The sequence below is a fragment of the Polypterus senegalus genome, chromosome 13 (assembly GCF_016835505.1).
Source record: "Polypterus senegalus isolate Bchr_013 chromosome 13, ASM1683550v1, whole genome shotgun sequence".
NCBI classification, from domain to species: Eukaryota; Metazoa; Chordata; class Cladistia; order Polypteriformes; family Polypteridae; genus Polypterus; species Polypterus senegalus.
In genome coordinates this window covers 64,682,093-64,695,067 of record NC_053166.1, presented here as the reverse complement: position 1 = coordinate 64,695,067, position 12,975 = coordinate 64,682,093, and positions in this window count along the sequence as shown.

Below are 12,975 nucleotides of genomic sequence, written 5' to 3'. Positions count from 1 at the left end.
AAAAGCCTTTTTTTCCTAATGGTTATTTCCCATTATTGGTTTTTGAGGTGCTGAATTATAGTTTTGCATTTTTTTATTTTAAATGTTGTTTTCATTTATAAAAATGTATTTTGCCATTTTTCTTCTCTGAAATGTTGCCGTTTCATAACACAACAGCAGTTGCCACGATGGAGAGTCCTAGAAGCTGCAAAATTTAGCACATCAGATTTGTCATTATCTGAGTTTGTGGATATTCTGAGAAAACAACCTTTTTGCGCGGGTGTGTTGATTGTTACTCTATAGCAGGGGTCTCCAACCTTTTTTCCTCTGAGAGCTACTATTACAAAATGAAAATGGCCGAGAGCTACTCATATTTTCTAACGTTTATTCTCATAGCTTATTTGAACCCAAACAAACTGAATAAGCTTGTTTTGCCTGAACATTTCCAAAGTGTTGGTGTCTACAACTCACATTTTGCATTAAAATTTCACAAAAAAAATATTCAGCTCACCTGCAAGTGCATTTTGTATGTCTGTATGCATTTTCACACTATTGAATTAAAACATGAATACTATCAAAACAAAACAATGTAATTACAAATACACAGATATGACTTATTCATTTGTCATTTTGTTACATGTCACTGTTTCACTTTACATGAGTATACACATGTCCAGTTGCATGCGTGATGTGTTTTTTAGTTAGTAAGATGACTGGCACTGCATGGAGTCAATAAGAGAGGTGTATGGTGGAGTGTAGCCACTTAGGTTGACTCTTATGGAATCATCTAAATGTTCATCTTTCAGACTTGTTCTGAACTTTGATTTCATGACATTCATGTGAGACTCACAGAGATATGTAGGCCCAAACAAAGCAGACATTTTAAGAGCTGCTTGGTGAAGATTCTTATAGTTATCTGGCTCTACTAAGCACCAGAAATGCTGAGAGTGCTGTTGAGACTTTAATTGCACATTATTTTGACGGTGTAATAATATATAATATATGAAATTCAATGTCTCTCTGTCTGCTTTTCATGAGAGAACTAATTATCGGATTAATTTCAGGTTTTTTTCTATAATTTGCTTGAACATTCTGGTTGATTTTGAGACTTCTCTCATTTCGCTATGTATTGTAATTCGCTTGCGGTACAGATTTATTTGCGCACATCCAAGATCCACGCAATGGGCCGAAGGGAGGGGCCTTCCTCACTCACTTGCAAGCTTCGGGGCATGTACCTTAACTCTGCTTAGCTAGCAAATGAGAGTAAAATTTAATTCAACCTTGTTTGATATTTAATTTAAAGTGTTACTTAGGTCTTGATGAGTCTGAGTCCGGATATTCTCTTTAAGTATATGCCACACTGAAAAGATAGATTGCAATTCAGATTGTGGATCGTGATTTTGTGTTAAAAAGATTGCGATATGATTGTTTGGAAAGATCGCCCACCCCTAATTTGACTAATCAAGTTTTCTAATTTATGTAGGATTTATTAACTCTTTGGCGAGCTACTTGGGAAGGGACTGTGAGCTACCGGTAGCTTGTGAGCGACATGTTGGAGACCCCTGCTCTATAGATTTCCTATTTCTGGACTTTTGCATCTGATTTTCTTATTACAATTTTTGGGTTTCAATTATGTTTACACAAACTATAAGACTCACTTTAGGGTCTGAATCTTTAAAAAATGTATATTTCTTCTCCTGGTCATTACCTTTTTACTCTGGTAGCCTTTCATTGTGCGAGGCTTAACAGATTCAAGCAACAAAGCCAGAGTGACAGTAGTTTTCAATCTTATACAGTACTTCTGTATACATCTGTCCTGTTTACTTGAATAACATCTTCATCTCCAAATCAGAGCAACATGGTGACAATTAAATTAGCCCTTCTACCTTACAGCTACAGAGTTCTACCTGTTCTCTTTTGTGGCATTGTCTGCATGGGTTTTACTTTGCTACTCTCAAGCATCAAATAACAATATTAGCTTAACTGGGAACTGAAAATTACGCTCAGTATAAGTGAATTAAAGTGTGTGTGCACTGTTTGTGCCCTGCAAGAAATTGCCCCCCTGTCTAGGGTTTATTTCCTGCCCTATATACAATATACCTTTACCGGGATAGCCACTGTCTCTCTATGAACCTTTTCTGTGATAAAATATTTATTGAAGGTTAAATAATGTTAATAAGCAATAAACATTATAAATAAAGGCTCTATTGTAGGAGTAAAGTTGGACAGTTTAACATCTGTGGCAGAGCGACGGGCATTAAGCAAACTCCTGTCAATCATGAATAATCCACTGCATCCACTGAACAGTGTCGTCTCCAAGCAGAGGAGTAGCTTCAGTGACAGACTGCTGTCCCTGTCCTGCTCCACTGACAGACTGAGGAGATCGTTCCTCCCCCACACTATGCGACTCTTCAGTTCCATCCGGGGGTGTAAATGCTAACATTACTTAAAGTTATTGTCTGCTTTTTCATTTTTTCATTTTTATTACTATTTAATTTAATATTGTTTCTTTGTATCAGTATACTGCTGCTGGATTATGTGAATTTCCCCTTGGGATTAATAAAGTATCTATCTATCTATCTATCTATCTATCTATCTATCTATCTATCTATCTATCTATCTATCTATCTATCTATCTATCTATCTAACATAATAACACCAACAGCTTTGTCAAGAAACCAAACAGTCAAAAGTGAATCACTTTGTTCTGTTTCTAAACCAGACCTAAGTAAGTGGGATAGGGAATCAGGGAATGGATGGATATGCAAAGCAACGGAGAAAGATGAAAATAAAGGACTGGTACAAAACAGAACTTACAGTGGGGTTTCCATTTACTTGTGTGTCAAAAGACCACAACTCTCTTAGGTGTGTGTATGACAGATGGTTTAGCATTCTGGAATATTGGAGATGCCTGTAACAGTATATTCAAGATGGTTTCACTTGAGTTGCAGCATTCTTAACATATTGTTACTCATTTGTACTTTGAGCAGAAGGACCAATAAAAAACACTTTTATTAGTACAATCAAGAGATAATAAAAGTATAGCAAACCATTTCTGTATTTGCTCTGATGATTCTGAGATGATCAAATGACAGCAGCGGAGACAGAGAATTTAAAGGTCTGGTTACTGTCGAGAGTGACTAAAAGGGCTGGTCAGAGAGAAAGAGGAAAGGTGTTTAAAAGAACCAAAAATGTACTCAGCTTTCTTGAAGTTTAAATTCCGATCAGTTCCAGAAGAAGCAATTCAGTTTTAATTGCATTGAGGTGGAGGAAGTTAGTGTTCATCCAGTCACCAAGGTCATTAAGGTTGACTTTTATAAGACAGATCTGGGGAAGATTTTCACATGGAGTTGGGTACTGTCAGCATAGAACTGGAAAAGTACATTTTCTTTGTAAATCAGATATCTCAGGTGGCACCATGCAGATGATAAACTGATACAATGTAGTGGAGGAAAGGCACAGAAATCTGAGGGAAGCAAAAGCAGAAATGTTGATGTATCCTTTGATGGTAAAGAAATATGACTGAATTTTTTCATGTTTTACTACTTGGGAAAATGTAATTTGTTTCCCTTTTTGTTGTTTTAATTAATGAGTTATATACAAAAACAAATCTTATTTTTACATTATACTGGTCCTGGACTATATGACTCCTCTTGTGGTAGACCACCTGGGCCCACTGCAGTTTGCCTGTCAGATAAAGATTGGAGTAGAGCATGCAATTATCTATCTTGTCCACAAGGCGTATTCTCACCTGGACAAAGCTGGCAGCACTGTGAGGGTTATGTTTTTTGATTTCTCCAGCGAAATCAATACAATCCAGCCATTCCTGTTAAGGGGTAAACTCTGATATATGCAGGTGGATGAACCTATTATGTTCTGGGTAATGGACTATCTGTTGGGGAGACTGCAGTTTGTGACACTCAAGAACTGTGTTTCTGATTGGATGTGACCAATACTGGAGCACCCCAAGTAACAGTCCTGACTACTTTTCTCTTTACTCTGTATACCTTTGTGTATAAGTAAACCACAAGGTCATGTCGCTTACATAAATTCTCAGATGATTCTGCACGTATGAGATGTATTGATAAAGGGAATAAGACAAAGTATAGGAGTCAGGCAGAGAACTTTGCTTCTTGGTGCAAAGAGAATTGTCTTACATTAACATCAGCAAAACCAAGGAACTGGTTATTGACTTTCGCTGTACCAAAGAACCTCTATGTCCAGTCACTATTCAAGGAATGAATATAAGGGTGGTGCATTCCTACAAGTTCTTGGGGGTCCACATTAATTAAAGGTTCAACTGGTCTTGTAACACAGAGGAACTATATTAGAAAGGGCAGAGCAGGCTCTTCTTTCTTAGGAGATTGTCCATCCATCCATCCATTTTCTAACCCGCTGAATCCGGATACAGGGTCACGGGGGTGACCCAACACAGGGCACAAGGCAGGAAACAATCCTGGGCAGGGTGCCAACCCACCGCAGTGCACACACAAACACACCCACAGCCCAAATTTAGAATCGCCAATCCACCTAACCTGCATGTCTTTGGATTGTGGGAGGAAACCCACGCAGACATGGAGAGAACATGCAAACTCCACGCAGGGAGGACCCGGGAAGCGAACCCGGGTCTCCTAGCTGCGAGGCAGCAGCGCTACCACTGCGCCAACGTGCCGCCCTTAGGAGATTGTGTTCCATTAATATGGGAAGTGACATCCTTCACATCTACAACTTTGTGATGGCCAGTGCAATTTTCTACACTGTGGTGTGCTTGGCTGATAACATCACTTCAAGAGAGACACATGGAATTAACAACCTAATTTGAAGGTCAAGCTCAGTTATGGGACACACTATGGACCCCCTGGAGATCGTAGCAAAGGACAGAGTTAAAACAGAACTGAGTGCCATTATGAACAATTCTGCATATCCTCTCTCTGTCACATGACAACTCAATACTTTCAGCCAACAATTTATTCATCCAAAGTGTTTTAAGAAACACATCTGGGGCTCTGCGGTGGGCTGGCACCCTGCCCAGGGTTTGTTCCTGCCTTGCACCAAGTGCTGGCTGAGATTGGCTCCAGCAGACCGCCGTGACCCTGTGTTAGGATATAGTGGGTTGGACATGACTGACTGACTGACTGACATCTGGGGCTCCTTTATACCAACAGCAGTGTACCTGTATAATGTCTAACAGTGTCTGTTACTGCCAGGCCAGAGGTTTTCTTTCTTTTTACATTTTTCATCCTTTTCAGTCATTCCAGTGTGTATTAAAACCATAGTGTATGGGTATATATATATATAGGTTTATTTGTCTGTTTATATATTTATTTATTTTAAGAGTTTCTGTAAAAAGCCAAATTTCCCTTTAGGAACAAATACGTTTCCATCTATCTATCTAATCTTACTTTTTGCAGAATTAACATGTCCTGTTTGGTCCTCTTGTACACAATTTCAGATTAGTTTTAAGCAGTAACAAGCTTCTTATCCTGTGTGAAGATAAACAAAGAATGGATAGGGCCCACTGTCTCCATGACTAGTCAATATACAATCATTTACTTTTATGGGGTTTGTAGAATTCACCTCCTGACTTAACCTAGCAATGCAATTTTCAAAATCCTATAAAATGACAAACATTACTGCACCACCTTGCCACTTAATTTAGATTCTGCAAATGAAATGTTAAACATTGAGGTCAATACTTACCAGCTACAGAATCACCCGATTTCTCTGCATTTGTTCAAGATACTCACCTTTCAAAGAACTATACCAGACAATGTCATAACATAGACCGATCATGCCTGTCGACTAGCTAGTACAATTATGATGAACCACTATCCACTCCCTTCATACCATAGCAGTGACCTTTTCTTTTTAGCAGCATAATATTATGAATTTGTTGTATCAGAATTATCACAGATATATCAACAAAGCTGACACACAGCTGAAGATCACTGCAGTCATAATTACAGGCACGTTAAGATATATCCCACTAAGAAAAAAAATTTTTTATTCCAATCTGGACATGCAAAACAATTCATAAGTTGGTCAAAAAACACTGTAATTATCATCAGCTACCGCTGCACAAGCTCTCTCCAGACCACTACAGATACACCCTTACTAAAAAAGCCAATATGGGAAGTTTGCTCTATACATATTTTCATGTGCAAGCAAAAATGGGAATACACAAACCAGGCACTAAACAGCTCATCAAGAACCTCACAACGTACAGTATTTCTGCTCAAGGTTCCACCTAACTCTTTAAATACTTTTGGAATAAACCATGCATAACATTCAAGATGCATGCCTAATATGCAAACTCAGTGGAGTACTAATTACCATCAACATGGTAGAACAAAAATCAGCTAGGTGATTTATGGATTTGGTATATGTTAGAAAAGAAGCAAGAATCTACCATATCACACTGCTATTAATTAGGTTTTATGAGGGAAACTGGCAGGAGACCAGTAAACATGACTTTCAAATAGTCTACCTTACATTTTGAGACAGTTTTGAAAAAGACATCCTATCAAAACCATGACCTTAATATACATCAGTGAAAGTAAACACCATCAATATTAATACATTTAACAAAAAGGGAATGAGGCCAACATACAGGTTTATAAGCATTCCCTATACAAAGCTATCTACCACAATTACGATTACATATCTCCTGGAATTAAGCAGATGAATATAAAAATTAGCAGACATTCAACTAAGGTGCTTTGGTTACCTGTAAGGAGTACAAAGGCACACTGAATAGCAATGTACAAATCTGAACTATTACATAACTGAACAGAACTGATACAGAACTTTTATCAATACCTATAATTCACCCCATGTTGAGCCATTAAAATGTCTTGATATGTATGTATCTTTGAAACCTGTAACTCACTCAAGCCAAAGTAGGTACATACTGTAAATTAGTAGAGACTTTTTTTTTAGGAAGTTTTTTTTTTTAAGGTTCAACAACAACTTACACAGGTCCCTATAACAGGGACAGTTAGTATAATAATCTATTGTTCATGGACTTTTGAAGAGGGAACCATAAATATATTTACTCTGTACAATAGTTTCAGGTTCTGCCTCAGAGTAAATGCATGTTACCTAAAAAAAGTACCTTGTTTTTGATTCTTTTACCCTGGATTGTTACAAATAACAAAACTGAACTGGTTAGAAAAGGCCTTTCAATCTTGTTAAAACAGTCACGCCATAGTAGAACTTTTTTTAAATCAATTTAAATAATTGGCTAACCCATCAAATCTCTGCAGTTGTTTCAATGAAAATAGTTTGACCAAGTCTATTACCACCTAAATCTTTGCCAGGTTTGTAACATGTCCTTTATTATAGATATCACACCTGAGAAAAATAATGTAATCCTTAAGAAACTTGCATTTATGGAGTTTCAGTTCTCTCAGTCTTTATAACACCTCTCTGACTCGATCAAACTGAGATTATGTCTTCAATTATAGATTGGCACAAACTGCCAAGAATATCTCTATAAAGATGTTATTTGCAAAGGGCTTATAAAATATTAGGTGTGTTAGCATAGGGAACCATTAAACAATTAGAATGCCCTTTTACCACATTAAATGCTGTTTTACATTCATCTGCCTCCTAATATGGGTGAATTTTTAACCATTCCTGAGATTAGACTTTATAAAGTTTATAAAGTTGCTGTTGTGTTTATACCAGCTGCATGTGAGCTTCAGGACAAAAAACAACTCGAAGACTCCCTAGCAGTTTTTTTTAATTTTATTAATTTTATTAAAATCACACAACATTCCATACAAATAAATACATTTTTACAAACTTAAGACCTAAAACAAATCAACAGTTTTACTACAGTATATTCGTGAACTTAGAGAAGCGTCAGCTAACTCTTAAGAATTACCCAGTGCAGATGATGTGGACCCACCTGTGCTTGCTACCCCAATGGCTTTCGTAAGACAGTGGCATATCATATCTTAGACGTATTGCCTGCATATGAGTCCTATTAATTTTTATCTTGAGAAAATACCTCCAGATAGACAATGTCTTTAATGAAAACTTCAAACCTTGTTCTCTGTTGCTGAGGTGTTTCATTTGCACATTGTTGAGTTGCGCCATTTGCTTTGTTTTGACGTTGTGTCTCTTCATCTGTGTCATTAGTACGACGTCACTGTTGTGCAGCAGCATTTGTAACACCGGTCATTCATAGTGAGAAGTGAAGAGCATGCAACCACCAAAAAAATGTAAAAGTGCATGCATGCGCCAGCTAGTGGCTGTGGATGAGCATGAGCAGAATGGACTGCTCCATACATACACAGGTCTTTCATTTATATACAGTTAGGTCCATAAATATTTGGACAGAGACAATTTTTTTCTAATTTTGGTTCTGTACATTACCACAATGAATTTTAAATGAAACAACTCAGATGCAGTTGAAGTGCAGACTTTCAGTTTTAATTCAGTGGGTTGAACAAAAAGATTGCATAAAAATGTGAGACAACTAAAGCATTTTTTTAACACAATCCCTTTATTTCAGGGGCTCAAAAGTAATTGGACAAATTAGATTACTGGAAATAAAATGTTAATTTCTAATACTTGGTTGAAAACCCTTTGCTGGCAATGATAGCCTGAAGTCTTGAACTCATGGACATCACCAGATGCTGGGTTTCCTCCTTTTTAATGCTCTGCCAGGCCTTTACTGCAGCGGCTTTCAGTTGCTGTTTGTTTGTGGACCTTTCTGTCCGAAGTTTAGTCTTCAACAAGTGAAATGCATGCTCAATTGGGTTAAGATCAGGTGACTGACTTGGCCATTCAAGAATTTTCCACTTCTTTGCTTTAATAAACTCCTGGGTTGCTTTGGCTGTATGTTTTGGGTCATTGTCCATCTGTATCATGAAACACCGCCCAATCAATTTGACTGCAATTAGCTGGATTTGAGCAGACATTATGTCTCTGAACACCACAGAATTCATTTGGCTGCTTCTGTCCTGTGTCACATCATCAATAAACACTAGTGTCCCAGGGCCACTGGCAGCCATGCACGCCCAAGCCATCACACTGCCTCCATCGTGTTTTTACAGATGATGTGGTATGCTTTGGATAATGAGCTGTTCCACGCCTTCTCCATAATTTTTTCTTGCTAACATTCTGGTAGAGGTTGATCTTGGTTTCATCTGTCCAAAGAATGGTTTTTCCAGAACTGTGCTGGCTTTTTTAGATGTTCTTTAGCAAAGTCCAGTCTAGCCTTTCTATTCTTGAGGCTTATGAGTGGCTTGCACCTTGCAGTGCACCCTCTGTATTTACCTTCATGCAGTCTTCTCTTTATAGTAGACTTGGATATCAATATGCCTGCCCCCTGGAGAGTGTTGTTCACTTGGTTGGCTGTTGTGAAGGGGTTTCTCTTCACCATGGAAATGATTCTACGATCATCCACCACTGTTGTCTTCCGTGGACGTCCAGGTCTTTTTGCGTTGCTGAGTTCACCAGTGCTTGCTTTCTTTCTCATGATGTACCAAACTGTAGATTTTGCCACTTGTAATATTGTAGCAATTTCTCAGATGGTTTTTTTCTGTTTTCGCAGCTTAAGAATGGCTTCTTTTACCTGCATGGAGAGCTCCTTTGACTGCATGTTGTCTGTTCACAGCAAAATTTTCCACATGCAAGCACCACACCTTAAATCAACTCCAGGCCTTTTATCTGCTTAATTGATAATGACATAACGACAGACTTGCCACACCTGCCCATGAAATAGCCTTTGAGTCAATTGTCCAATTACTTTTGAGCCCCTGAAATGAAAGGATTGTGTTAAAAAAATGCTTTAGTTGCCTCACATTTTTATGCAATCTTTTTGTTCAACCCACTGAATTAAAGCTGAAAGTCTGCACTTCAACTGCATCTGAGTTGTTTCATTTAAAACCCATTGTGGTAATGTACAGAACCAAAATTAGAAAAAAGTTGTCTCTCTCCAAATATTTATGGACCTAACTGTATGTCTAATGGAAGGCAGAAATTGTAAAAGTTATTATAAAGTACAGGATTTACTATTTTTACAAAAGGCTTGAAAAAAACTCTCAAACCAAGCTCTTGGTTCTCCTAGTTTTTTCGGATTATGTTTCTTCAGCAATAGGTAAGTAAACAAAAGATTCAGCAGCCAAAAATATGGTCCTGATGTAATGCCTAAACAATAAGAAATGTTGAATGGTGTTCGACAAATCCAGTGCAAGTGGACTGTTAATCATGTGATTTGTATAATGGCCTAGGTCTGTGTCATCAGAAAAATATGATCTTCCACTTGGCATTGTAATGTGTTTTTGGAATGAAATAGGTATTGTGATTAAGGCTACACATCAGCCTTAATGAACATGATGCAGTATTCGGCCCACTTATTGGAGCTTCTGTGTTCTTCAAATGCTATCCTGCAAACTTTTTTGGCATCAAACTGTATGTGTTTCTATATCCAGAATACGTGACAAGCTATACGTAGATACAGATATCTGTATGTTTGTATGACAGTTAAGTGGGATTCCTCTTGGCCACATTTCTTCTTAGACTTTTCTCATTTTTCTGAATGTTGTAAAATCTTTCTGATTTAGAATTTATTTTAAATAAATGTGGTTTGTAAAATTTTCACCAGTACTTTTGTTATTTTTGACTGACATTTCAAGCATAGTAAACCCTAATGTTGTTCTTTAAAGGCTAGTTCAGATATAGAAAAGATAGGTAAGCATGGTTCCTCACTTGCTCTTGGATACACTGCTTAATTATTATTATTATTATTTTTTTTTTAAATATTATTACACATTGTATTTATATAGATTCTTTCCCATGCTCTAGGTGCTAAAAGTACGACGTTGTATTTTATAAGATTCAAATGGACATATTTATGATTTGATCTTGTCATTTACAGCCATACTGTAAAAACCTTAGTCCAGAAAGCTGGGGAAATTGTTCCATGACCAAAGACAACTGTACCTCTCAAATGTCTCCAATAAGGCGTCCCTTATTGCTAGACAAATAAATTTAGTCGACTTTGCACAAAATCCAGGACCAGGTGGACAGCTCCTTTAATCATTCTATACTCATATAACTTTTTAATGCTTTCTTTGTGCAGATTATGTAATTAAAAGTATAAATTGTGCTAGTCTGCTTTTACATATATGATGTGTGAAACAAAAATAACCGGACTGGGCTTGGGGCTTTCCTGGAAAACCATCTGGGGGTCGGCTGGACGTGAATCATAGAACTACAGTATATCACCTCCAACACTCCCTCTCAAACCGCCGACTGGCTGGGTATATCCTGTGAATAGCCCAGTCAGTATTTGCACAGTAATTGCTACACAAGTTGCTGTGACAATGTCGGGTGAAAAAAGCAAGCAGCAAGACAAGACAAGACAAGACACTGCTCCCGCACACAATGCTTTTTCCGTAAGCAGTTTTTGACAAACAAAAACATTCCTGTCCCCAATCATCCTCCCTATTCACCCGATTTAGGTCCCTATGATTTTTACTTGTTCCCGAAAATCGAAAGTGACCTGAAGGGAACACATTTTGCTTCAATGGATAAAGTGAAGACAGAAACGGCAAGCCTGTTGAAGCGCCTCAAGCAAGAATACTTTTAGCACTGTTTTAATCATTGGAAGATACGTATGGAGCGGTGTACAGATCAGGAGGGGAGTATATAGAAGGTGACAATGTTTAGAATGCTGTAATTCATCAATAAATATTTTTTTTTTTACCAATCCAGTTATTTTTGTGTCTCACCTTGTATTACAAATAGTTTGTATGAGTGTATTTTCCCTACACTAAAAGAATGGGCCCATTGTGTCATTTAAAACAGTTTTTATACTTACACTTTTTGAGATGTTAATGATCATTAATGTAGGCTACCAGCCTACTTGCAAAGATGCAAGGTGTGTTTTTTTCAGTTGTTTGTGCTTAATTTGCATTAAATTCACTCCCCCCGAGTAAAATGTCCACAAATGTATACAACTCCTTGACAATTCTCTAAAATGAAACAAGAGCAGACACATTTATATAGATAATAAAAAGGGACAACTTCATTCTTTTGCTTCTGTGTTTGAAAAAAATATTTTAGAACATACAGTAGAAACAGTAGAAAAGTACAAATGGCCAAAACTGTCAATTGTTTTACATCTATACTCAAAGTGAATTATAATAAGAGGAAACAAAGTTTTTTTTAATAAGTCTCTTCATGCATCCTTTGTCCATGTGTGATAGAAATTATTCAGTTGTTTTTAAACACAATCCCTAATTTTAAAACATTTATTTATATAATGGCTTCCAATACAAAGCATAATTCAATATGCTTTGCACATGGTTGTAAGTGTGCTTTCCAAATGGTATTAAGTGAAAACAAAGACAAACAATAATCAAATAAACAATTATATAATAAAAGTTGGATGGTCAGTGTGTAAAGGAAGAAAAAAAAACTCCACTGGTGAAAAATGAGAGAGTTAGCGAGTTCAGACATCAACAGGGACAGGACCTCAGTATACTTCTTTTTTCTTCCAGCCTCCATGAATTTTATCAGATTGTGGTAGCACAGAGCTGCCACCACATACTGAGAAGAGAACTGAAAGAAAAACAACATGATTAGTAACAAGTTTAAAAAATCCAGACTAAGAAAGTTTAGATAACTCTACCGCTATGGCCTGACATATTGCTACAGTTAGACTATTCCATATTTTTCAGAGCATAGAACCTCAAAGCAGCCTCACCACTTCTTTTCATGTTTTACTCTCAGAATAGCAAGTAAAGCAGAACTTGAGAATATAAGATTACATTTGGGAAGGTAAGAGAACAAGTATTATGAGATATATGAAGATGCAAGATTATTCAAAGCCTTGTAAACAATAGTATTTTAAAATTGATTCTGGGAGGCACTGGCAGCCAGTGTAAAGTTGCTAATACTGGTGTAATGTGGTTGGATTTCTTCTTTTTAGTTAGGATTCCTGTAGCTGCATTCTGAACCAACAGTAACTACTTTAAA